The 26,233-nt window shown below is 40.4% G+C and overlaps 1 protein-coding gene across 3 annotated transcripts in view; it reads right to left on the bottom strand.

Moving 5' to 3' along the window:
* lingo1a (leucine rich repeat and Ig domain containing 1a) overlaps positions 1-26,233 on the bottom strand; it is a 73,088-nt gene that overhangs the window by 7,816 nt on the left and 39,039 nt on the right. The window contains exon 1 of one of the 3 annotated variants that reach the window (XM_012815625.3): positions 12,557-13,857. The exons of 1 other annotated variant lie outside the window; for it this stretch is intronic. The gene's annotated coding sequence lies outside the window, so the exon portion shown is untranslated. Of the gene's footprint in view, positions 1-12,556; positions 13,858-26,233 lie in introns of those variants that run through there. One more of the 3 variants, XM_031565231.2, reaches the window with a different exon arrangement.

Below are 26,233 nucleotides of genomic sequence, written 5' to 3'. Positions count from 1 at the left end.
CTCCTGACCTTGGGTTAACCCTATGGATGATCCCTTCTCCATTCACAACAGTTAAGCTTTCAAATACTGGTGGTGGAAACTAAAAAAAAAAAAAAAACATATACGGTAGACATTTCGTTCTTAATAAGGAATCTGATTTCATATAAAAGTGAAATGTGACTTTTAGTTTCTAACTTGCTGTCGTTATTATGTTTGGACTGCTCGTTGTCTGTCTACCCAGTAACTTTCAAGGTGGCAGTGCCAAATTGCAATTGCCTGAATGATCACAGATGTTAATGCTAACTTCTCCTGATGCGCTCCTGAGGTAGTATTTCAGCACAGATTAGCTTAATCATTTTTGTCAAAATACTTGATTAAATCTAACATCTGCTCCACATTAAATGCCACTGTCTCATTCACAGGGGGGATGACTGAGCAAAATAACCCGACGGACCGGGTTCCCGCTGAGCTTTGGAGGCAACTGACCAAATGGCCTGAGCTGCCCAGGCTTTGAAACACACGCTTGCATGTTTCGCACATACAAGGCCCAGACAGAGATGCAGACACCAGAGTGCCAAAAACCCCACCGAGGTCTCACTCCTCACAGCAGTGGAGTGTCCTTCCAGCAGCTGTTCTACAAGGCGCGTGTCCCCCAAGCATCACCCCCGCCTTTTCCCCCAGAGCCAGTGACCTTCAGAGCTCCTCAAAGCCACTTGCTGTTTAACTGATGAAAATGAAAACCGCACACCATGAAAAAATGTATAAAAAGTAATAATTGATTCATGGGTCACTTTGCTCTGTATTTTTTATGGCAAGTAACCTTGAGTGATGATTTGATCCTTGGTCATGTACACACAACATAATGTGATGATTTTGAAATCTACATTCAACCATGTCAAGGTAAGACCTACACCATGCCAAAGTAGTCCCAGATTTGATTCAAAATGCAGTAAGCCTGTTTGCCTATATCTTACTTGAATATTATGAAACACGTCAATGAAACAAGTAATAAAAGAACTATGCATGCCAGAGTCCCCCAGAGCATACTTCAACAAAACCATTGTGTGTGTGTCCAAGAGGTTCTGTATATACACTCTCTATTCTCAAGCTGTTTCAGAAATCTGTTCCATAGATTAGATGTTTAGATGTTAGATGTTTCCATGGGCATGTATTGTTCAGTCACTGCATGCCAGTAACCACCTCATCATGATCTCACTGCAACAAAGATCTCACTCAAGAGGTTGAGGTGTACCACAGCACAGAGTATAATCTTTTCTCTATTGTTGCAGAACAGTGTATAGGAAACAGATGCTATGTAAAGCAGCAGGGGTGGTGAATGCCATTATGTACACAATGCAGTCCACTCAATGCCTATTACATAGAGCGCATCTTGACTGTGCAATCTATCTATTTGCAGTCAATGAAAACATCCAACACTGAATCTTTATTTCTGTATAATTTGTTTCATACTTTGCTATTTGTTTTCTGTTTTTCTGATTTTAAGTTTGATCAGTTTTTATACGTCATTATTACGCTTCAGTGGTAAAGATTGATATTTTCCTATGTGTTAATTATACCATCATATTAGCAAAAATGTCCACTGTATACCATGAATTCTAATCTTCCTGAGAGGAACTCTGTACAACACAGAGTATCTACAATACGGAATCAAGTTTTCTAGCCTGATCATATTACAAATATGCTACAATCCTTCCTGGCAAAGATGATGAATCAAAATAAAAAAAGCCCTAGAGATTCTCCTATCTGGAGATTCTACAAATACTTTTTTGGTTAAGCAAGTAATTCTGCCCTCTATTTTTATTTCCTTTGTATGTGTGCTGTGTGAGCCCCATGTGGAAGCGGGTGGGGAATAGGAAGAGAGGGTAATGTTGGGTAATGATGGTAATGTGGGGAGTTATATGTGTTTTCTCAGCCACTGTAAAATCCCCACAAAAGGAAGTAAGCGGTGAATTACTAAATCTACCATTAGCTGAGTTTCCATCCAACTTATTTGCATTTTTACGTGCATTCGTGAAAATGAGGCTAAAGAAAATGTGAGTGTGCGCGCGTTTCCATCCGCTGTGTTGTGCAAACTAAACATGTACACTCCCGTATCAAGGGAGGAGTTGTGAACAGTTGTAGGATCAAAACATAAGGTTGTCAGGGCAACTTTAACTGAGAAATCTAATACAATTGCAATAAATGTGAATTAATGCAGATAAACCCGTTTCCATCAACCTTAGTTATACCGATGCAAATCGGGAGTTAATCCACCCCCCTCTAGCGAATCAAATTCTTATTGGACTTATTTTATTTCAATTCCAACCGTTTCCACTCAGGATTTCCTATTATAATGGTCAAAATCTGCATTAAAAAAAGTTAGATGGAAACTCACTTATTGACTGTGAAAACAATTCTAAATCTACCCTTAAGAGAGAGGGGAATTGTCTGTAAAAAAAAAAAAAAAAAAAAATATAAAACTGGAAAGTAGTTATGAGAAATGAGCACTCGTCAGGAGCTAAACTATAAAACTGCCCTCACTCACCAACATTGTTTCTGTGAAGATATGAATAAAGACACTCAGTGGTGGCAGTGACTCATGCGCTGGGCTGCAAATGAGACGCAAGCCATCGCTCCTCCTTCGCTGACACACTAGCACACACTGTGGGACAGGCCCTTTGATGTACGCCCGTTACACAATGCGCCATTCTCACACGGCGAGGTGGGGGGAAAAAGTGCCTCATCTGATGATGAATAATTAAGTCGCTGCTTATTATGCACATGGGCGTGTGTGCGGTGCATGGCGTTGCCGAGCGATATTGACTTAATAACAGCTGGCATTTAAAGACTTCCTCCCGCTGCAGAAAAATGCTTTACTGTTTGCTGGCCCCTCGAGCTCATATAGAGACATTTTAAGAAAATGAACGGTAATTAGAGCTCACTGAAAGCGAAGTGAGCCTTCACTAAAGGAAGAAGTGAACCTCAAAGCTCAGCACGACACGACGCCCGCTACTATCGCCGCCACAGACCGAACGCCACCGAGGGATGCTCAGGACAGAAGAGATGCCAAGGATGCCAGCCCAGAGTCCTGTTAGACTTGGCCGTGCAGAAGCCTTTATAAGCCAACAACGCCTGAGTTTACTTTACAGCATCCTATTTCGTATGCTACAATCAGGAAGGCAGTTAAAAAAAAAGAAAAATGTCACTGAAATGCCACTGATCAACCTCATATTGTCCTCACACTAACTCTCAGTCATTAATACAATGAAACACACATTTCAATGCATTCAGCTATATGTTTACGTAACATAAACAAAGGCTTACATAAAAGTAAAATGACTGTTCTCAGCAGCCGCAAAACAACTGCATGTCCAGTTACACATGGCCTGATACACTATGCACATACATTTGTAAAAACTCAGTGGCCTGTGACACATCATTACTCAGTATGGTGCAATGCACTTAATAGGGTAATTAACAAGGGGGCTGTAAGGGACATTCCGTAAGCATTGGCCAAATGTCTTCCCTGTGTGGGGATACTATGCAAGAAGTTAGATACCTTTTCATTTCAGTGCAACCCATAAAGGGAAACAAAGCTGCTGATTTCCCCAAACCCTCCTTGATTTATGGCCCTGGAAGCACAGGCGCTTGAAGGATATATATAACCGCCAAGGCAAACTCACTTCTGTTTACTCATTTCAAATTTATCCTCTCCAATGCAGTGGCTTTCAAAAACAATTTCTCATGAGTGCTTTGTGTAAAAAAAAAGAAAAAGGTGAATTATAATAACTGCATTGTAAAACAGCACATGCTGAGAAGGAGGGGAATAAACGATGGCTGTGCTGAAACAAAAAATTGCCTTTTGCCCTACAATTGAAGCAGGTCCAGACCCATGTCACAACAGTGGCAGAGCATTATGTAGCTCCACTATGGCCTTATAGCCTTCACGGTATTACAAATATTTTTATAGGTATTTTACAGACTTTTAACACCAGGTTATTGTATTCTGAATATGGCAAATGTTATTGCTGGATTCACTATGGGAAAGTGGGCTGTTTAAAATTCTAAATGTTGCAGACAGTGAGTCAGTGGCCATGGTGTAACTACAATGAATCATCATCTGTTGATAAATGCCTCAAAGCATAGGAGTGTGGTTGGACATGCTTCACTAATTGTCAATGGAAAGGACAAGCATTACAATTTGATGAGTTACACACTCTCATGTTTTAAAACACCTTCAGGTGAATTTGTAGGTCATGAAGAGCATTTCAAATGGTCTAGAACTTCCCTGTCAGTTGTCAGGTGTTTTAGCTGCCTATTATTATTGAAACCCTGAAATACTCGGATTGCAATTCAAATTACCGAACATAATGTTTACTAAAATCCTTGCGGCCAGGGCAAAGATGATTAACACGGGACGTGCCTTTGCAGGCTTCCATTACGGAAGGCTATACATTGGATGTGCTCATTACAGTTCGAGCTTAGGTCTTAAGTTTGGGATTCTTTCCACTCTTCTCATCTTTTTTTCTTTTCTTTTTTTCAAACACGGCGGAGCTAGAGCGGCTCTATCTCTGTGATAGGATGGCCTAATCCATGTCCTCTGAGAGATCTCAAGCAAAGATGGGGTCTTAATTAGTCAGATGAAAAGACCTCTGAATGGGGTTATTGATACAGCCGGGTATCTGAGGACTAAGCAAAATTGAAACACCGCTATCGGGGTAGGGTGAGTCTCTGAAGTCCAGAAAAAGCAGGTCACTCTTGACTATCTTTTCTGCCAAGGTCCTCCTCCATTTTTTTCACCTGTACGAAATACTAAGAGGCTTATGCTGGGCTGCTGACCCTTGTTTTATAAGATTACGAGGAGGAGTAAAACAACAACAATTTGTTGAGTAATAAACATGAGACTCCAGGGAATTATGTGTAATTAAAGACTAAATTACTTGTCTAAGCTGTCCTCGTGTCCCCACTTTCCTCTCCGCCCCACTATTGTGTGAACTCCGGTCATAGAGATGGCAAGAGGCAACTGTGCATACTGCCAGTGTCTTTTAATCCCTGCTGTTCTTCACGAGACCCGAATTTCAGCTTTGACAAGGGAAATCTATTTCACACGTTTTATGTGTATCAGTGACAAGGTGACCCTGAGTGGTTATACGCACGGCTGTGGATCTGACATGGCAAATCCCCCTGTAACCCGTAAGAGATGCTAGGCACAACACACACCAGGAATCATAATGTGTTAAAGTAGGTACCAGTCAGGTACTATGTATTCCAGGCCATGCACACACAACACACAAGATAACAGGGGAGGAAACATTATGAAAATGACATATTGGAACTACACACCTTTTACTTCGGTAAAAAGTGTTGCTAGAGCTGACTGCCTTTCCACATTTCAGAACTGCAGAAAATGCTCACATAGCTTTAAAGATGTGCTTTCCAAAGAGTTCCAGTTCAAAGCCATTCAAGCAGCATTTATTTGCAACACTTACAAAAAATTGTTTCTGAGCAGAAATGCTTCTTAGTAGCTGGTAGCCTGCCTGAAGCAAAGGGTCCCAACCTGCCTATTCCTGCAAGTTGTGGGTGCTCGGAGCAGTAAAGGTGAATGGCAGTGACTCCCTGCCTTCCTTATCGCTGGTTTGCTACTTATTAAAGACGTATCAGGAGACGGCCCAGAGTCATGCAGAAGAGCGGAATTATTTATTTGATATTAGCATATCTGCCAAGGGCTCAGGCCAGGGGAAATTGTATTAGGGAAGATTAATTCTCAGGCTCTTTTTTACGCATAACACAAGCTTCACCAACTTACCGAGCTCATTATGTGTCATCTTAGGCAAAAAAAAATGTAATGTATGAAAAGGAAGAACATTACAGTTCGATGAGACTCGCCAGGAAAATAATCATTTCTTCACCTCTGATAGCCTGCTAATATTTCATTCTGTGCGTGTGACGTCCCTTATTCCCTGGGCCTGATAAACCTCACCTGCTGGATCGCTAATGATGGAGGATGAATATGACAGCTCTGGTCTCACCCTAACCCCCTATTCTGAAAACCTGCATTCACCTTGCAGGCTGGCCCATCTTGACAGACACCTTCGCACTTCTGTTGTGCATGCGGAGCCTCTAAGGCAGACAAGGTCAAATGGCATTTAATTTCCTGCGCTTTGATCGCCTCATCCTTTCATCAAAACATCACTACCCTTCTCAGGCTGCAGCTTAACCTGCTTCAATTGACCAATTTGAAATCGTAGCCAACATTGTTTGCAGAGGCTCTGCAACCTTGGAGTTTGACTCCATTTTCATGGACTGCATATATACAGTAGTATGTGATACAGTACATGTCTAACCATACTCCAATAATCTGGTCATTGAACTAAGCCTGAGTTGTTTGAATGAAATAAAGACATGATGCATATTGTTGTAGTGCCTTAAGATGAAAATAAATGTTTTCAACTTTCAAACTGCTTCCACTCAAACATTTGCAGCATTCCAACCACTACTCATCTTTGCAGATCCTTGTAGACACATACATTCAAAATGCTTCATTTTAAATCCTGTCTCACATAAATTAGCATTTTAGCTAATGTTTCACACATATAGACTGGTGATGGCCAATGAAGAAGAGCTTGTTGCCAGATTTTCCTGATGGCCAATGACCAAGCTGTGGACATGATGCAGTAAAGTATGGTCATTTCACATCCTGCAACAATGGCTGCTGTGGAAAAGACAAATATATTGGCACAGGTGTGGACACATTTTTCCACATTGCATGAATAAAATCAAAATCAACCTGGACAATACATAAAAAAGCCTATCTCAAGAGGAAAATGTAATTGCTCCTCTGTCAACTGAGCATGGTAAGTTGGATTTAGTAACTCACTCTGGATACCCTGGGTGCCAATTTAATTCTAACATTCTCAGTTTTTACTATAAGCTAATCCAGTCACTGTCAATATCTATTTTGACCAGCTTCCACTACTGATAGCCCTAACCCAATCAAACTCCAATGGAAGGTCTCCAGAGCACCATGAACTTAGTGAGAACTATGAACCGTCCAACCTACTGCTATGTGGCGAGTCTCTCTTACAGAGTCCTCTCAGAAACACACACAGGAAAAACCTTCACCCCCCTCCACATCTTCCACTGCTGGCCAGGGACACATGCATTTCTTTTTCCCCTCCTACACCTCTTGTGTCAGTTTGCCCTCGTCTACAATTGCATTAACATCAACCAATATGACATGTGACTCATGCTCCAATCTTCCCGAGTTGTCAGCTCTTCCAAAGCTTCTAAGGGTCTTTCATTTGCTTTGAGGGAAACAGGGCCGATGCTAACGCAACTAGGCTCACTGTGGTTCTGAGTCCCGGAGGATTACTGAGCTGATGAGATGTGGTACCATCATTTCAAGCTCAGTTCAGCTCAATATTCGCCCTTTCCACTATGTCATCTGACTCCTAAGGACTGACCATGATGCATCGATATGTCTAGGAGCAAGAGCATTACCACTGGTCTGAGCCTCCCTCTCCAATAACTAAGTGGGTATTGGACTCTTCTTAGATGCCGTGCCATTAGCAACCCCTGGATATATGACACCTCACTTCCTTATTTGCTCACTCACTCAGTAGACGGCGTAACCTGGCAATGTGTGTATGTTTGCATGTATGTGTGTGTGTGGGAGTGAGTGTGTATGTTTGCATGTATGTGTGTGTGTGTGTGTGTGAGTGTGACTTTGCGTTTCTCATGTTTCTTTGAAATTGACGGCAAAGAAAGGTAGCTCTGATGTGCTTCTATTTTTGTCACTGGTTACTGAGCATAACTGGCTGCTTCTACATCACTATGTCACAGCAATATTGAATGACACTGATACAGAAGAAAAATGAAGATGCAGGAGAGTTCGCTGTACGCACTGCACAATGGGTTTGGAATGTTAAGTAAACATCACATTTACTTAAAAAGCCTTTTTGTACTTAGATCTATCTTAGGGTACGGTGTGAGTATGTATGTGTGGAAAGAACCACAACAAGTCAGCTTAATGCACACTAATGAAAGACAGTTTTTGAATAGGGGCTATTCAAGACAGGCACTGGGAAATAATTAAAAGCCTTGTGTATGTTTCCTTGTAAAAGGCCACATTATGGCCAACTATGGACACTGGGCATGTCTCTGTTAACAAACACATTAAAAGCAAGCAAACTAAACAGCTGAAAGGATGTGAAAAAGGGGCTTCCGGGGCATTTAAATATTACAATTATCAGACAGGCTGTAATTCAAGTATCAGGAAGGGATCCATCCACAGACTCTGGAAGCCAGAGAGTGAGAGAGGGTGCAGGTCCTTAATGCACTCGAAAATTATTAGCTGACATTGATGGCTCTTCTTAATGGGCAACAAAACAATGTCTTCCATAAAGCTTTCTGAATCCATTTAGATGTTCTCACTTGCATTAAGGCATGACATTAAGGGCAGGTATAACAACCTCACTACAAAACAAAATAACACAACAGGTCTGTTATAAAAATAAGCCACAATCCTCACAGGTTTATAACAATGTAAGGTTGCTTTACACTTGACTTCAGAAGCTTGGTAATGTGCAACAAATATTTAGCCGTCCTACTGTTTCATCTATCACTCAAGTGTGAACTGTGAGGACATGAAGTGGCCATTCAGCGGGGTAATCACCACACAGAAGGTCTCTCGGTGACAGCAGTCAGGGAGGCCATCATAACAGGGGTAAATGGACACATTAATGGCCCTCAGAGCAAGTCACTCCACTCAAACGCCTATATGCCTTATATGTGGGCTCTTGCTTTAGACTACGGCAACAGAGCCTCTAATCTACTCTCATCAAGACAACATCCTGGGGAGAATCTGCTGGTTATATGCATCAACAAGAGCCCATTTATGCCATCTTCTTAACAACATCCTCTGCAATGAGAGAGGCTTTCGACTGGAGTGCCACAGGGAATCCAAATATGGGCCATCATATTTCTATTTCTGTTTATTTACCATATTTGCACAAATCAAATGTTGGATAATATAATGAATATTGATGCTTTCACAGTGATATATTTACTGCCAGGCCATATCAATATGGCCACCACAGATAAATAAACAAATCCAATTAGGGGCTGCATTCGCGGGGCACTGCTTACCTCAGCTATACTTCCCCCTCCAGATGCTGATGTGCTTGCCAAGCACCATATTCTGCTGGGAGCCCATGCTGGGCTGTTATCCACCCCCACCTAATGTAATTTACAGCCCCCCTGATCAGCCACTGACATGCATGTCAATCATCACATCTACCAAATGATGGGTGTTGCCTTTTAATTCACCCCAGCAACAGGAGCAGAGGCAGTGGCATTGATTCATCTACACGCGCTGAATACTGATTCAGCTTCCTGGATAAGCAAGAGACACTTTGTAAGCATAATCACACCATTCAAAGCCTTGAACCCTGACCCTCCCACAGGCCGGGAGCTCCATAAGGCTGCTTTGAAAATGGGCTGGAGGAGTGTGAAAAAAGCGGAAAGACACAAAATAAAAGACGACCTTGTTTTCAAACACACAGTTAGGCCTATTTTGCCATCTAATCTGCTAGAAGCCGCACATGAATGGCAGTTTTTATAAATGCTGTTTCACTTGACAAAAACACAAATACACATAAGTAGCTCCATGTTTTAACTACACTGAATGAATAGAGCACAAAGAAAAGAGCTTCTGGAAATAACATAGCAGAGGACATCATCTTGCTCCACTGCCTACTGCCCTTTTACAAGCCATGTTGTTCCTGAGGCCTTGGGCAGTCCTGGGTATACATTTCAACTTTGTAAATGTTTTTTAAAGGTAGCGTAGTTCTTCTGGGTATGATGCCACGACCAAATCACATGCAAAAATTAATCAATTTTTTCCCCATTTGTTTGTGTATATGTGTGTGTGTGTGTGTGAGTGTGTGTGTGTGTGTGTGTGTGTGCATATGAATGCCACAGTTCTTCAAAATGATTACCCCTTTACAGCTGATTTCTTCAGGCCAGTATGTCAAATATGTATGTCTGGTTGCCATGCGTACTGGATGTCCCGAGCGTCTCGTGACATTTCCCAGGGATTCAATCAGGAGTCCCATCTTAATTAACATTTTGAGGTTGAGCATAATCACAAATTTACTGAAAGTGGTTGAATGGATTATGAATGTACTAAATGCCACAAGGCCACAGCTGATGTTGCTCATACGTGATGATGGCGAACAATGTGTTTGGGTGTGTCTGTGTGTCTGTATGTCTTATGTGTTTATGTGAGTGCATGCATGTCTGTCTGGCTCCATGTCTGTGCGTATTTGCGTGAACTACAACTGACCACAGAATAGGCAGGCATTTAATGTTGACATTTCAAATTGGTATTTTTAGTATATCAATTTGATCAAGCCATATTAAACTAACCTATAAACACAGTAAATACAGCCTTTTCCCCTGGGGCAATTCTTTTTTTTAGATAGGCAGATGAAGGCTATGGGTTTACCAGCCAGCAGAAACTCCATAGCTCTAAATTAGTAGAGTATAGCCCAATTCATCATGTTTCTTTAAAAAAAAAAAACACACCCTTGACTGAAAGGACTGAATTGGTCAATTGTACCCATATACCCCAGAAATGTTTCCTGTCTGTGTTGAGCTATCAGTCTGACACTCCTTTGGTTTCCTTCCCAGACACTGAGGTAAAAAAAAAAAAAAACATCTTTTACAGTAGCTTAACCTTGAGTGAGTGGCAAGAGAGACATAGTGGAATAAACAGCGGAGTGGAGTGACACATTCAGAGACAAACAATCCACATCAATCTGAGTATTCAGGTTTCACTCAGAGAGTGCCACGCAGCGCACGGCTGGAGACCAGCACACCGCCAAGAAACACGAAACATCCTCCAAATTATACCGCTTCCAGAGCCTCGCAGCACTGCATATGTCCATTTTGAACCGTCTCACAGGGTGGATGCTGTTGCTACGATTCAAGTAAGGCCACCAAGGACAAAGCCAAACTGTGGGGATACAGAGAGTTTCCACACGAACTGAGAGAGAACAATAACAGAAACTAAGTAACAGCACACTCATCCTGACAGCACATTTGCCCAGGGATCCAGTGAACAGGCTGAATTCATTTCTAACTGGCAGCGTACAACAACAGTCGGCCTTTAAGCAGGCTTTTAAAAAGAAAACAAGCCAAAAAAAAACATGCTATGTCATCATGGAATTTTAAATGAGGACCTCACACATTGGGGAGCCGTCAGCAGAGCAAAAGGTGTTAACTCTACACCACAGAGTGAATCTTTAAGACAAAAAACCATAGGGGATCGTCACACAAGATGAAACCCAAGCTGATGCTCCATCACACCTGACTCTCAGACGACGCCAGGCCCATATGAGATTGGTGTGCTTATTTGGGATTAGGATGCATACATTATCTTCCAACTGAAAACGGTTTTGCCAAAACAAAAACAAAAACACACACACACACACTCCAGAAACAACACACAAATAACATTATTTAACAAAAGTACGTTTGAGTGTAAGAAAAACATAAATGAATCACAATGGAAAATACAAGTATTTAGCTTTTCTATGCACCTATATGTGCATGGATATAACTAACTGCAAGTATAGATCAACAACTTCAAAACATATCGGATAGATGACCTAAATGAGCTGTTTCCGTTGCCACCTAAGCGAATGCAGTTCGACTAATATGCAAGGTCACTATGCATCATTTAATGAACGAAGTCATGACGAAGACGACAGGACATTGTGGTGTTTTAACCGTTAAAAATTGAATGATTAAAGCATTTTGCATAAAGGCTGGTGGTTTCTTTATTCTGACAGATGGGAACACACACACACACACACACACACAGGCACACAACCAGGCGCAAGCAAGAATGTCAGAGAAAACAGCAAACAAACTGCCACACCCTGGCAGATTTGTATGTGAATATCCTAAATGTCTAAGCATTCATTCGAGTATATAAGTTACAACACATTTTGGCGTAAGACATAAAGTACTGAAAGTAGGCTTTTATAAAGTGCAGCCAGCATTAGTGGACACCTAAAAACAAAATGCTTCGCTATACACATATGTACAGGTAAGGACGAGAAACCGCATATGTTCACGCAGCTACGCATAAAGAATATACCACCTAAATGATTACTGATAGATTTAAAGCACTACTTTAAACTGGGCACTGTTCATTCGGCTCATCACAACCATTCGGCTCTTAAATGTGCTGCTAGATCTGAGGGGGATCATCAAACATCATCAAAAAATACACTCAAATACATCCCTCTCAAATTACCGGAGTGTCGACAACATGGGAAAGAGAAGATTGTGTAAAGGTAATGAAGTCACGAGCATAAGCACCGGGCGTTAATAGCTTACTGAACATATACAGCCTGTTAGTATTTCATTTTTGATTAAGCACATACGCGTGCGCGCGCGCGCTCACATAGTTAGATTTACATTTGTACATCTGACAACACGTTTAATATGTTAACACTTTTCCAAAATAAAAGAGGTTATACTGGCCATCCAACGTTCAACATTTTACCTGAAGAGGACGCACGGACTCACATAAATGTGAAAGCACCACTCTTGCACAGCGGGCTGCCAATAATTCCTTCACTTAGTAACTTGCAGTATCCAGCCGAACAAGGCAACAAAGATTGCATCCTACATCGTTTTTAAATTCCAACAACGAAGTGATGGGATACGCTAAAGCCGCGGTGAAAATATACGATGTAAACTGTCGTTGCGCCAATATGCTGTAGCCTATGTCAAAACACTCTAGAATTACCCTTTACGCGGTACCGACTCCATTTCACCAGAAGAATATTCGAATTCATGCTACAGCAATGTCTATGAACCACACCTTCGCTTAGTTCGGGCTACTGCAAAGCTCTGTTGGCTCAATGTTTATAGAAAGCCGATAATGATACTGGTGCTAGTCTACCTGCCGCAGTCGAGCGTGTGGTATTACGACTCACCTACTGATCCTTGCGAGCATCCTCACTCATCTCCTCAAACGGCAAGTCCCAACGCAAAAGACGAAATGTCAGTCACAATCTCAAGTCCATTGAGTCAGGTCAACGATTACAGAATTCATTTGGTTTCTCTCAGATCCCCGACTTTTTTTAATCAACGAATAGTCCAGTGGATCTGCAAAGTCATTCTAGGATATGTGAGTCTGTTCTTGGGATCAGGAACCTATCCTTCTAGGCGAAGGAGACTTCTCCAGCGTCTGATAGTGCTAGTCATCAAAAGAGGGTGGGTGTATGAAGAAAGAAAAGACAGTGTCTCCTACGCATCCGCCTTCCAGAAGACCGTTCGTTCGGCTTCAGTCTAATCTGTGCGTCTCGAAAGAATTCTGTGTGGCTGTATTGCATCGGCGGGAGGGTGGGAGGAAGTGAGAATTAGAACTGTAACGTGTGGTAGCCCTGAAAGTAGTCCTACATCAAGTGGTTATAAAGGGTGTATGCAGGCAAATGAAAAACTCTCGCAAATATATCATACTATCATATGATATGATTCAGGTCGTAGAAGAGAAAGCATTTTTAACGCAGGTGATTAATCACATCAGAAAAGGCTACACTAAGTTATATTCTTCTGTCTCTGTGTTTGTGTGAGCTGGGAGCGCGTCTGAGAGACAGGGCAAACAGAAAATCTAAGCTTTAAGAAATGGGATGGAACAGTGTTAGTGGCAGCGTTTAGGTACATATATTCAATGCTGTGTCACCTGAAAAGATATATTTGAGTAATTTCTAACAGTCACATGGTTTTAAAAAATAATCTTTTTGAACGTTCGTTTAATTGGTTACTGTGCGGTAGAAGGGAGATCAGTATAGCCATGTTCCCTTTAGTAAGGTCCGGCTGTAGCAGTACCCATGCTTGAGGGGCTGGGGGCACTGTGGGCTTCACACAGGCATTATCCTCTCACTCAAGCCATGAATACAGACATTCACAGACTCGGTGTCCAATAACGTGCTAAAATACAAAAAAAGAGAGCTCTCAGCACGTGGATCACATAGTAACTGCACCTGAAAATGTCTAAATGAAAAACAATGTTTGGAGAGAATAAGTGCGATTGCAATATGTCATCACACGTCCTGGCATGTATATTCCTATAAAACAGACATGCCTCCCCAAAAGGCAGCAGCAACTGAAGCATCAAATACATGTGAATGTCATTAGCATCAGTTCATGCACGGACAGAGAGCACTGGTTTAAAGGGAAGAGTTCACTTCTTAAAGGCCATTTGCTTGAAAGCAACAGCCTGGTTTTAAACCACTCTAAGGAGAAAATATGATTGGGCTTCCACAGCCAACATTGACTGTGCTTAATTGCAGTCAGGCCAACAGCTCTCACAGCGATGCTCTCACAGTCACAGGAGCAAATGAGGGCACTTTGTGCACTGGAAGGCTATCAAGGAGGGCTTTTACCAGCATGGTTATGTTATTACACTATTACTATCACACCATGTTCCATTGTTATTTTTTTTCTTATGTGTATCTTTTGATGGTTTGAGAAGAAAGAACATTGTCTGTAGTCATCAAACACATTATGGTTGTTGGGAGAAAGAAGGCTTGTGACAAGAAGGCAATGCAGGGAGATGAGGAGCTTTTAAACCCTAAGAAGCAACTAGAAATAAAAATGTTTGAAAGTGCATCCTCCCCCTTGATTACCTCAGAAACCTTTCGCCACAAAATCTTTTTTTTTTTTTTCTAAAAACAAAGAATAGCATATGTATAGCCACAGTCCAGAAAATAGCAGTAGTCCAATTATATGTTTTGTTTAAATGTATGCAATATGCATTGTAACAATTGTTATGCATGAATGACACAATGTTTATCAATTAGCAAATAAACCATGCATCTCTTGGTTAACAACTTAAGGGTCACATTCACATCATTTCATGTGTGTAATCTATTCTGTAATTTAGCGTAGAAATACAATCACATGATCAGGTAAATAATGTATGATTTCCAAATTCTGTCCATAGTAATTCATCCAAACCATATTATGTGGTGTGCGTAAACAATAACACCTGAGACACAGCATGGTTTTCTTTGTTGACAAAATATTTTGAAAACTGATGTGCTTGACCTTCCAGAGTGGACACACTATGCCTTTAGCCTTACTGGTCTTTAAGAAAGGTCACGGTGACCATTCCAATTTAGTGGAGGGTTACAGTAATGACACTGGTCTTGTATCCAAGGCCCCACCAGATTCCCGAGGAAGGTGAGAAACGAGAGGCTAAGATACTTGCCACTGATATTCAGATAGTTTGCGCTCCCATTGTCCAATTCTCAGTTGGGATTTTCTGACAGTGTTCTTGCCTGATACCACTGTGGTGGAAAGCACGGCTGCTCCTTTGTTTTCACTTAGTTCTCCAAGACTCTGACAAATGTGTTCTCTCGAAAAGGCCCTATTATGAGCGGTCCTCAGACCAAGACTGCGCAAAAAAATCCTACTCGTGGCCTCTGAAGCAGAGGCCCTTTTATTTGTTTTTTCCCTCGGCCTGGCACAATTCATTGCCCTGCTGTGGCCGTCAGCATATTGCCAAGACAATAGCCTCAAGACACTCCAGCCTCCTGTAAAAGATGTTGCCGGCTGGATTGTGCTACAGCACTCATCTAATCTCGTCCAAATCAAATCTCGTCCCTTCATTTTTCAAACAGGGCTTGGTTGGTGAGCACACCCACATTAAACACAGGGGGAGTAATCTCTATTTCAGAGGTTTGGAGGGAGGGAAGCAAGGCAATAAAAAATAAAAAAATTCTCAAGGGCACAGAAATTATAAGCACTTGATAGAGGGTGCTGCCATAGTACATTATTTGTCAGAGGAAGTTGAACCAAAAGTCATCATGAAAGTGGCCAGTGTGTCTGCTTTGTATACATAGGCACGCATATTTGAGACACTAATAAATCAAACCTATTTGCATTCAAGGCTTATTGTACCAATCTCTGGACACATCTTCTTTCTTTAAGCCCTTTGCTTGTCTAGTTAAAATTTAGAAAAGTTGGCAAATCTATCACACATGAGAGACCCCTAATACGTGGTAGAATGGAATATGTCTACATGTGCAGATATTCTGGCTGTGCTGGCTTGCATGGATTTCGTCTACATGCACTGACATGCTTACAGTGTGCTTTTAAATCGTATTTCTCCAAGACTTTGGATTGCCAAGAGCTATACATGTAAGAGGAGAAAAATGGCTGTCCACCTTATTGAAATGGGACTATAAAAATCTGAATTTTCATGGATTACTGTAATGCAAGCTGAGATGACATGGATGTTTTCCCCTATTCAAATATCTCAGAACATACTTCACAGATAAACCTTTAAGAAGCCTTTAAGAAGCACCATGGATGTCTGTGGTTTTGAGCGTGTTAACTTGCAGAAATGTATAGAACATCTGGTCTGGATAATATTGGCATGCAGTATGACTGACAACTCATGAGGCAAAATGCTGTTTGCCGTTGTTATTGCAATCACATTAGTGTTGTAGGGCATCAACAGAACCTACATGGTGAAATATTTTCCTTTACCATATTAATGACAATGGTTCACCTCTCTGAATTTTTCCATTCAATCAACCAATGCAAAAATGTGTTTGTTAGTTTGTTTACATGAACTGAATTGTATGACATGCTGACATGAGACGTAATCAGAGGTGTGTTTATTATCTATGCATAGCAGTAGTAGGTGTGCAACATTTTGTGCGCAAAACAGCCATCTTTCCATGTGGTGGAGATAATTAGCCATCTTCATGCATGTCCAGCCTTTATCTGATCAAAGATAAAAAAAAAAAGGTTAAGAAGACATGAAACCCTGTCAGCTAGAATGCGTCTCTCACCACAGTGATGACCTTATCAGCGTCTATTTAAATCTCAGACAGTTCAGGCGGGCCATATGGTCAAAATGACATGTCTGCCGTCTGCCAAGGCATGGAGATGCCTAGAACAATCACAGGCTTCCATCCCTACGCAGAGTTTTCACACAGCCGTGCCGAATTAACCTGAGCTGAACCTAGGCTTTCTGTTAGTTAGCTGGCTTATTGAAGAATTTGATGAATTACAAGGGGGCAGTTTTATCTATTAAATATTTTGGAGATCACCGTTGAGACTAACAGAAGAAGAATATGTTGCCAAAGGAGTTGAGACTTTATCCATCATGAACCAAAAAAAATATGAATGAAAAAATAAAAAGTATTGAACAGCACCGGTTCAAAATGAACTAAATGGAAAAAAATAATCAAAATACAAGCCAACAAGGAAGCATGCAGTCTTCACTATTGTTAAGCAAAGTGTTTTATGCTCAAACATAAAGAAAAACATTTTCCTTGAGGTATTTTATGATGTGTTCATTAGTGGCTATAGGGCTGCACTGTGGGTTTCCCAGCATGAGGCTCAGACAAACAACATGGGAAACCACAAGTCAATAATGCCTACGGTAGGGTACCTATGAAAGGCTGACAGAGCTGCCACAATGTTGAACTTAAGTACATGCAGGTGTTCGACTGATCGATGATGACATACATCAATTAGCTTTCCTATTCCTTCATTGGCTTAAAAACTATGATAAGAAACTCAGCTCAAGCTTCTCAAATTCAGGCCTTCTACATGTCTGCGGTTCACTGGCCTTTGTAAGAAATGTCATTAATTTCCGTCAGGTTGTCTCTACTCTGTTAGCCCCTGGTGTGTATTGCTAGCATTCTAGACGAGAAAATGCAATGGACTCCTGTTTACATAACCTGTTTAGTCCTTTCCTTTCATGGTCACGTGTTCACTCTTGCTATTGAAATGCACTTTCTGCTTCTGTCTGTGACCCCCACTGTGCCATTTTAAGCTGTGTTTTATAGCCTTAGTTATTGATTTCTTGATCCATTGTTTGGGCTTTTCTGCACTTTCCGTGCATTGGTTTCGATTGTGTTTTTGTATTTATGTTTGGTTTGTTTATTTGTGATTCAGTGAATATATTCCTTCTTTGAGAATAATTGCAGCCTTTCCTTACCAACCAGCTGTGCTGCCGCCCACTCACCACAATCTCCTTTCATTTGGATATCGCTTGCAGCAAAGAGCTGTACTATACCACGGGACTGTCAGAAGGGTCCTCTATGCCTTTTCCTTGTATGCACAGTTACTGAGTTGTGTAGTAGTAGTGTATGCCTCATTTTTGCAATTCCTTTAAAGCATTTGGTTGTTTTCGTAAGTGAAATCATCAGTACATGTTGGTGTGGTAAGTAAACAGGTAATTTGGTACTGTGTATCCAGGAGCTTATGGTTACTGACAGTAAAATGGTGGTTGATCACATCCATCGCTGCAACTGTATAAGTTAGTCATGATTACCAGCTATGGAATGATTAGATTAGAAGGCTTATTTCACGTATGGGACAGGAATCTTCATTAGAGTGGTAATATATTACAGTGTCAACTTTGTATGGTGGATCAATCTCCACCTTTGTAAGTCACTAAAACCAATTCATCTGACTCCATTAAATAATTTTGTTATTGGAAGCATTAAGGGTGCACTGTGCAGCATCTGGTCAGATATTAAATAAGTCAAAGCACGGCACAAGGGGAATAGTATGATTGCTGAATGAATAAACAGTTGATTCTTACAATAAATTCTTACACAAAAGGACAGAGTGAGTCAAGAGACCCTATTGGTTATCTGCTCCACCCTCCAATCTAATCCAATACTCTTTTGCCCAACTAACCCCTTGATTGGTCATGCGGAGCAGACTGGAACAGAGGTGTCAATAAGACTGATTTTCATTAGAACTAAAGTGAGATTCTCTAGTCAAAAACACAATCATGCACAAATATTTAAGATTGTCATGAATTAGATTTCCATCACCATAATCAAACTACTGCCCATAGTATAGGGTTCAATGCAATAATAAATGTTAGTGTGATACATTCAGATACATTTGCACATAGTTTTAGGTCGCCACAGCCATCTAAAGGTCAACTCTGTGCCTAGGTGACAGGGGTGCAGACACAATTACGGGAACCAGCTTTTCCCTCACAACAGGCGGTGTGCCGGATTAACCCAGATGTGTGAGATTTGTAGTGGGGGTTGTTGTTACCGTAGACACCGCAAGACCTTTGTTGTGAAAACATCAGAGAGAGGTCCTCTGATAAGATGACTCAGAATCAGAAATCTGCGTCCATTGTTAAGATTCAGACTGGTTCCTGCCAGATAGTACCCTCTTCATCATGAGCAAGCTTCTTTTTCGTGGGGTAAAACAGAATTCTTTATATTACATTTATAATATCACATTTTTGTTGTTTTTTGTTGGCAGTGTTTCCTTTCTGATATTATACTTCTTCATTTCTGCTCTTGAAGCTCTGTCTCCACAATATTTAAGTTGATCATATGAGTAAATTGAACCTTTGCAACCTATTTTCAATTTTCAATTCCCAAGCTGGTCTAGATGTTTAAGAGTCTGTAAAAAAAGCCCTTATATATTATTCTATAAAAAAGTAAAGGGCATCCCATTTATTTGATACTAGTTATGACTTAAACAGCAACATTGACCTCTCCATGACACTATCAAAGAACAAATATGAACAAATCTCAATGCTATCAAACACACTTCCTGTCAAGGGTACACACTCTACACACACTCTGCAGAGCCGTAACCTTACCCTGCACTGTTTCTCTAGCCCAGGGTATTCCCTTTTGTAAGCTGGCCCATAAAAGGTGACCAACCGGCTCAACAACCAGAGCAAAATCGTATTAAGGCATCTCTTCTACAAATGATTACATGCACATGTTCCTGACTATAATCCTCTTAAGAGACCATTAATGCTCCATAACCTCTGTCCCGTGTTGTCTCAAAAACACCACCTCAGTATTGTAGAATTTATACTTTAAAACCACTGCAACCACTGGGAAAAAACACTGCAAAACTGCCAGTCACTTCCGTGGTGTACATTTAAGTCCCATTTAACATCATGTTTCATAGATAAAAACCCATTTGGTATTGTCACTCTCTGTGTCAGCTCTACACCAGAGGATGTCTGCATGGGCTTTTATCCATTCTGAAACAAAAGCGCGTGACAAATATTGTCAGTCAAAGGGGCCGTTTCCAGAATTAATAATAGGCCTTCACTGGCTATGGGTTACATGAAGGTAGGCATTGTGATGATGCCAAGCTGTCATTCGTAGAGCTGACCCTCCCAACAACCACCACCTCCCTTTCCAACCTCCACTCTCTCCCCCACCTCCCTATCCAACCTCCACTCTCTCCCCCACCTCCCCCTCCTCCCTATCGGACCTCCTCACTCTCTCCCCACCGTTCGGCCGCCCTAAGCTCAGCAATGCACCTGATGAATTATCCATGGGCTTGGTTGCTTGAGTCGAGGAAGGCAGTCCCATTGTTCTTTATGTTGGATAGTCCGCCCACTGAGCCGTGGAGGCCATTACTGGGGTCTCTGTCCTATCAGCCCTAACTCAACGCACTGTATCCTACCATGCCTCAACGACACAAAGCCTCTGTAATTGGTGGTATCCATTATAAGTCTGCTCGCTGTCATCCTCACATACTCCATTTCTCACCTCACTTTATCCATGTATGATGGAACAGCACACCTGTACTTGAGCCATCACATGGGCATGACAGTCATAATGAATGGTGCACGCACATGGTGTGTGTTGTGCGGACGGATTCGCTGAAGAAGAAAAAGAGTATAAATTGTTGCAGCTGCCAAAATGACGGTAAACGCCCACCCCCCACCCACACATATGATCGGGGAGAAATGTTCATTTGAGTGTCTGTTGTTCCCATTGTGATGGGTTGATTCAGTTTTTACATTTCTTTACCCTGATGACGATCTCTAATACATTCATTAAGTCAGACAGTCGGCATTGTAATGATAATTGGGTATATCCTTTGTTGTCGCACAAACCACACACATTTTGTTTCAGTGTGATCTCCTGTAATTAAGACAGAAAAAGACTTTAGTTGGTTAATGTCTAAGAAGTAGATGAACACTTAGGAATGTGAATCTAGCAATTAAAACAATTTAAATAATTAATACTTTCTTTGTGCTCTAAAAGCTAAGGAATTCCAAGGCAAATGTATAATCACGTTCTCCAAATATCTGACTACAGAAATTCTTACTAGTGGCTAATCTGTGAATTGATTTTATAGAGGACATTTTTATTTTCCTCACAATTTTAAATGCACACTTTCTCTCATTCTCTCTTGTTCTCTCTTTCTTCCGCTCTCTGTTTCACACAGACAGACAGACACACACACACACACACACACACACACACACACACACACACACACACACACACACACACACACACACACTCACACACACACTCACACACACACTCACACAAAGTGTATGCACACTTTCTCTCATTCTCTCTTGTTCTTTCTCTCTTTCGCTCTCTGCTTCACACAGACACACACACAAACACACACACACACACACACACACACACACACACACACACACACACACACACTCACACAAAGTGTATACACAGCATTCTACCACCCGCTAGCTAACCAAATGCCTTCAAGCAACAGCCTGAACTCATATTTTGGAGGAATAGAATCAGGCAGCATGATAAGCCTGTCAGCCTTTTTGAGAAGCCACAGCAATTTCTTGTAGACTCTTAGACAAGCAAATGGACAGAAAAAAAATTAACTTTTGATGTGTGCCGAGAGACGAACAAAGCTATTACAAAAGTGCGCATAATCTTATAGATATCTACATCACAGTTTGTTGGAAGACTTTCTAAACATCTCTCTCTCTCTCTCACACACACACACACACACACACACACGTAACCAAATTTGCATTTCTAGCACATTTCTGTATGCAGGTTGAAATCTCATAAAAGAAAACAGAAACCCTTCCAACTATGGAAAGAAAATTCAACTAAAACCTGTATGGTGGTTTGTGGATTATTAGATCTGGGTAGGTAGAAAGTCAGCATCAAAAACATGATGTGATTTATTTAAACATCGCCACGTGAGCTTCAGCAGTGCTTAAGGTCAAATCTCATTGACACCCCATGTATTTAAGATGGTCAAACCTATGATCACATAACGTCTGTATGATACTATATTTGTGCTTTCATAATCTGGAGAGGCCCAAGGGAGCTCTAATTTACAGTATTCTGATTTTGCTGAAATAAATAAGATTCACAAAAATACAATCCATTTGCTTATTTTACCATGTCATGGTTTTTCCATTAGATTGACAACCTAAAGGCAATACAATTAAGGGAAGCGGATGGCTCCTCAGTCCTTAATCCCTTATGTACTCTAGGGATGATTAAAGTACCACGCTACGTTTCATAAATATGATAAATGCTTTGTGACCCAGTAAATCGTTCATGACTGGATGATTACTTGAAGACAGAGCACTTTACTAGTACATAAGAATATAACACATTTATTGTACTCAAGTGTATTTAGTATTGGTCCAAGCAAATAATATCACCGGCACCCCCTCCTCTACACAAAAATACTACTATATTACTACTTCACCACTATTGTCCTTTCCACAGTGCTCTGTAATAATAAACAATAAGACCCTCAAGTGGTCATTTTTTTCTTGAGACTCAACACAGGTTTATTTGAGACCATCTACTGCATTCGATAAGATAAGGCTTCTGGAGGACAAAGACTACTGCGAAATACTGCGAAAACAAATCTCTCTGGCATGACTTTTTAATGCGGTTGCTATGGTGTCCAGGTGTGGATTTCCCATCTCAGGTGGAATTGTAGTGAATAAGGTCAGAGGTAAATCTGGTCCAGAAGAGCAGCAGTGGTGATGTGCTGTGGACTGCAGAAAGCCCCTGTGGGCCATGTGCATAGCCATGCAAACCCACCGATCAAGGCAACACAGAAACCTGCTGGGCAGGCAGAGGTGGTAGGATCCGATCCAAGCACACGCTTATTTCTCTGTGTGGGCTTATCACAGAAAAAAACCCTTCCCCACAAGAATTGCGCTCTCAGTTTGGAGATATGTCCTCTCTACAAGGAGAGTCTGACCTTCAATCCTGCTCTCTGCTCTCAAGCTAAGATTAGAGTAAATCTTTTTCAGACACATTTTAGTCCAAAAGCTCCTTTCTCATTTTTTTCTACTCTTAATCCACTTATCCACTGTGTCCTACACAACAGCAAAATGCTTCTGCAACTATATATTTTAAATATACAGTGCACTTTTCCCAAAACAAGATCATATATTCCCTGGGTTTTTTCATTGAATTTCTGCTGTTCTACAGAAGGCTACATTCAAAAATCAAAGTACTCTTGAATGCCCTTTAGCGGGAGTCTTAAAACCATGACCTGGGGCCAGTTCATTGTGCATCTTACTGTAGATGAATTTGATTGTTAAGAATTAGACTTTTATAAAGATCTGAATCAGAATTCAAGGTTTTCTAGGTCTATGCTGAGGGAGTCCGCCGCTCTATTATGTGCTGGTGTTCAGTACAAACAGGAAAGGATGGCTACTTTGTGAGGCCACTCCATTCATGAACGACATTTCTATGTCCTTTGTCCAATCCTTACAGTTTACAGGAAATAAAAAAATGATGTCTATATAACTGTTACACTGCCAAATATTTTGCTGATGAAATTGTTTGTGATTCACTTTTAACAACACATTTCAACACTGTTATCACATTTTCATAGAGTGACCTTTTTCACCATCTGTAAATTTGACAACCTGAAGACCAACAGCTTGCATGCCACAGCTTGTTATAGTGAGTGATAGGCAAACTGTAGCTGTTGTACAAATAAGAGCATGCTACAGTTGTAGCACAAGTTCAACCCAGAAACCCTGGCATGTGCATATCCTGAAGATGAGCAGTGTATCATGTTAATCATGTTATTAATCATGATTTATCATTTGAATCATACTGTTCAAAATGATAGGGTCAATTGACCATGATTTCTCCATAACTTCATGTGACTTATCATGACTAATTATTTTAAGCAGGAGTAAAAGTAAGAAAATCATTCAGTATAATGCAGCATTATGGTGCTATTTACAAATAATAATAGAGATGTTTGTTCCTTCAGTCCAGCTCAAATCCCTAGTATTAGAGTTTCCATATCTGTCACTAGTAATTTCAAACCAAAACTGGACCTTTCTGTAATTTGTTGACAGACTTTCACAGATTTATATCCATTGCCTTTAAACACAGTTTTCAACCAGACTAACTTAACAATATAGCTCAGTGGTAACACTTTGCTTGAAGACACTGATTATTTGGCTACAAAACTATAGACCTTTATGAGAATTAAATAAAGCTAAAATAAGATGAAAATGATGAATACTTTTGTTATTAACCTCTGATAATAAGGCATAACCATGTCATAGATACGTGTAATATCATAAGTATTGACAATCAGTACTGCCTCCCCATTATCAGCCTTTGCCATAACATCTCTCAAAATGATATGGCAACTGATCAACTGGCAGACAGCACTCTGAAAATGTATTGAGACTCTGTAGTTAAAAAAAGTGTTCCATTTCTCACACTTAAATTGTCATTATTTTGGCCTCTGAGATTGAATTTTAGCAATTAAAAACACGTGTGGCCCTTGCTTAGTTCATTTTTGAATGTTTTAAACTAAAAACTAAAATGTATACATATGGCACCTTTAACAATTTATTAGTCAACTAACCATTAGAGGCTTATGAATAAATAGTCAACACACCTTTTCATAGCATTGTTAGCTAAACCTAATGCTCAGACACCTGTCAAATACCCTATATATTATTTGTGGCCCATCAAGCTAAAATGCTGGATTATGATTTGCAAACAATGCCGTTTCTTAAAAGGTGTTTTCACAAGATACAGTCAGTGAGTATCTTTCATAAACTGAGCCCTGGATGAGTCTCAGTAGAGAGTCTACCAAATCATTACAAACAGTTTCAGGGGTTTTGTTCATTTTGTGTGTGTGTTTTTTATTATTATTATTTTGTACTCGTTACCACTGGCAACACTGTACTTACACCCAGTATCCATAAAGCATTATAAATGTTAATAAAGTATTTATAATGCATCAAAGCGACTGAAATATGTCTATATAACCATTTATAAATAGACAGGACTGCATTCATAAAGTTATGATGTTGTAGTGGAATGGTGAATGGAGTCACATATGGCTCAATAAACTCTTAATATTTCACACCAGGCAAAGATGTCATCAGTGCCATTATCAAGAGTTAAAAGAAGCTTTAGTATGCATTCTGATACTTCAAGCTGTACTTATACTATAACATTGTAACCCTTTATGAGAGTCATTACTATGTATAAATAATTATATAGACTTATATCATAATAAGACATTTTAAATATAATTCTTTATGAATGTGTTTATAATGCTATATGGATACTGGGTTTAAGTAAAGTGTTGCCGTAGTTACATGGATGTCTATTCATATCTGTCAGTGAGTTCGGAAATATGTTGAAATCACATGCCTCAGAAGGGTTTAAAGGCTTCATCATAAACAATCTCTTTCAAATGCTGACACGGCGGCTCCCTCTCTTTTGATGCTGTAAAACCAGTTCAGATTTGCATGAAATTAAGTCAGTCACAAAATGACAAATGACAGATGAAAGCACCAATGCATCGACACAGTTCTCTATGGTCAATCCATAGAGGAGGACAACCACTTCTCTGGTAATAAAATCAGCAAGGTCACCAATTATTACACAGTAGAACAGCAAAACTAGCCATGGCAAAACTCATCTGTGGGTATATCTACATCATTAAACATTCAAATTGTTGCCTCACTCATCATAAGCTAACTATGAACATAAAACACTAGTGTTAATGGGGCATGAATGACAAAATCATGTAGCTTCACCTTCATCTTTGGACAGACCCTTACTAAAGATGGACCCTCATTATCATAGCCTTGTTCACATAGCTCCAATATAGCATAATTGATTGCTTGCAATATACATCAATGCACACTAACCTTCCATTGACACATTTGGAGATTTAATGCTGACATCTTTAATCCTCATTTTAGACAATTTTGTCAATGCAATGATCACCAAAGGTCTTTCATGTTAATGAAATATCTGAGTTCAATCTAAGGTAAAGGGATATTTGGATTTTCAGTACATGCATTACATGTATTAAAGCAGTCACTACAATACTGGCACTGTCTAGACGGATGACTTTTAGTTGTCTGGTAGGTTACCTTTAATTTATTTCCTGAAAACGC

Source organism: Clupea harengus, chromosome 3, assembly GCF_900700415.2.
Source record: "Clupea harengus chromosome 3, Ch_v2.0.2, whole genome shotgun sequence".
Classification (NCBI taxonomy): domain Eukaryota; kingdom Metazoa; phylum Chordata; class Actinopteri; order Clupeiformes; family Clupeidae; genus Clupea; species Clupea harengus.
The sequence above is the reverse complement of the archived record's forward strand: the minus strand, read 5'-3'. Positions and strand labels throughout refer to the sequence as shown.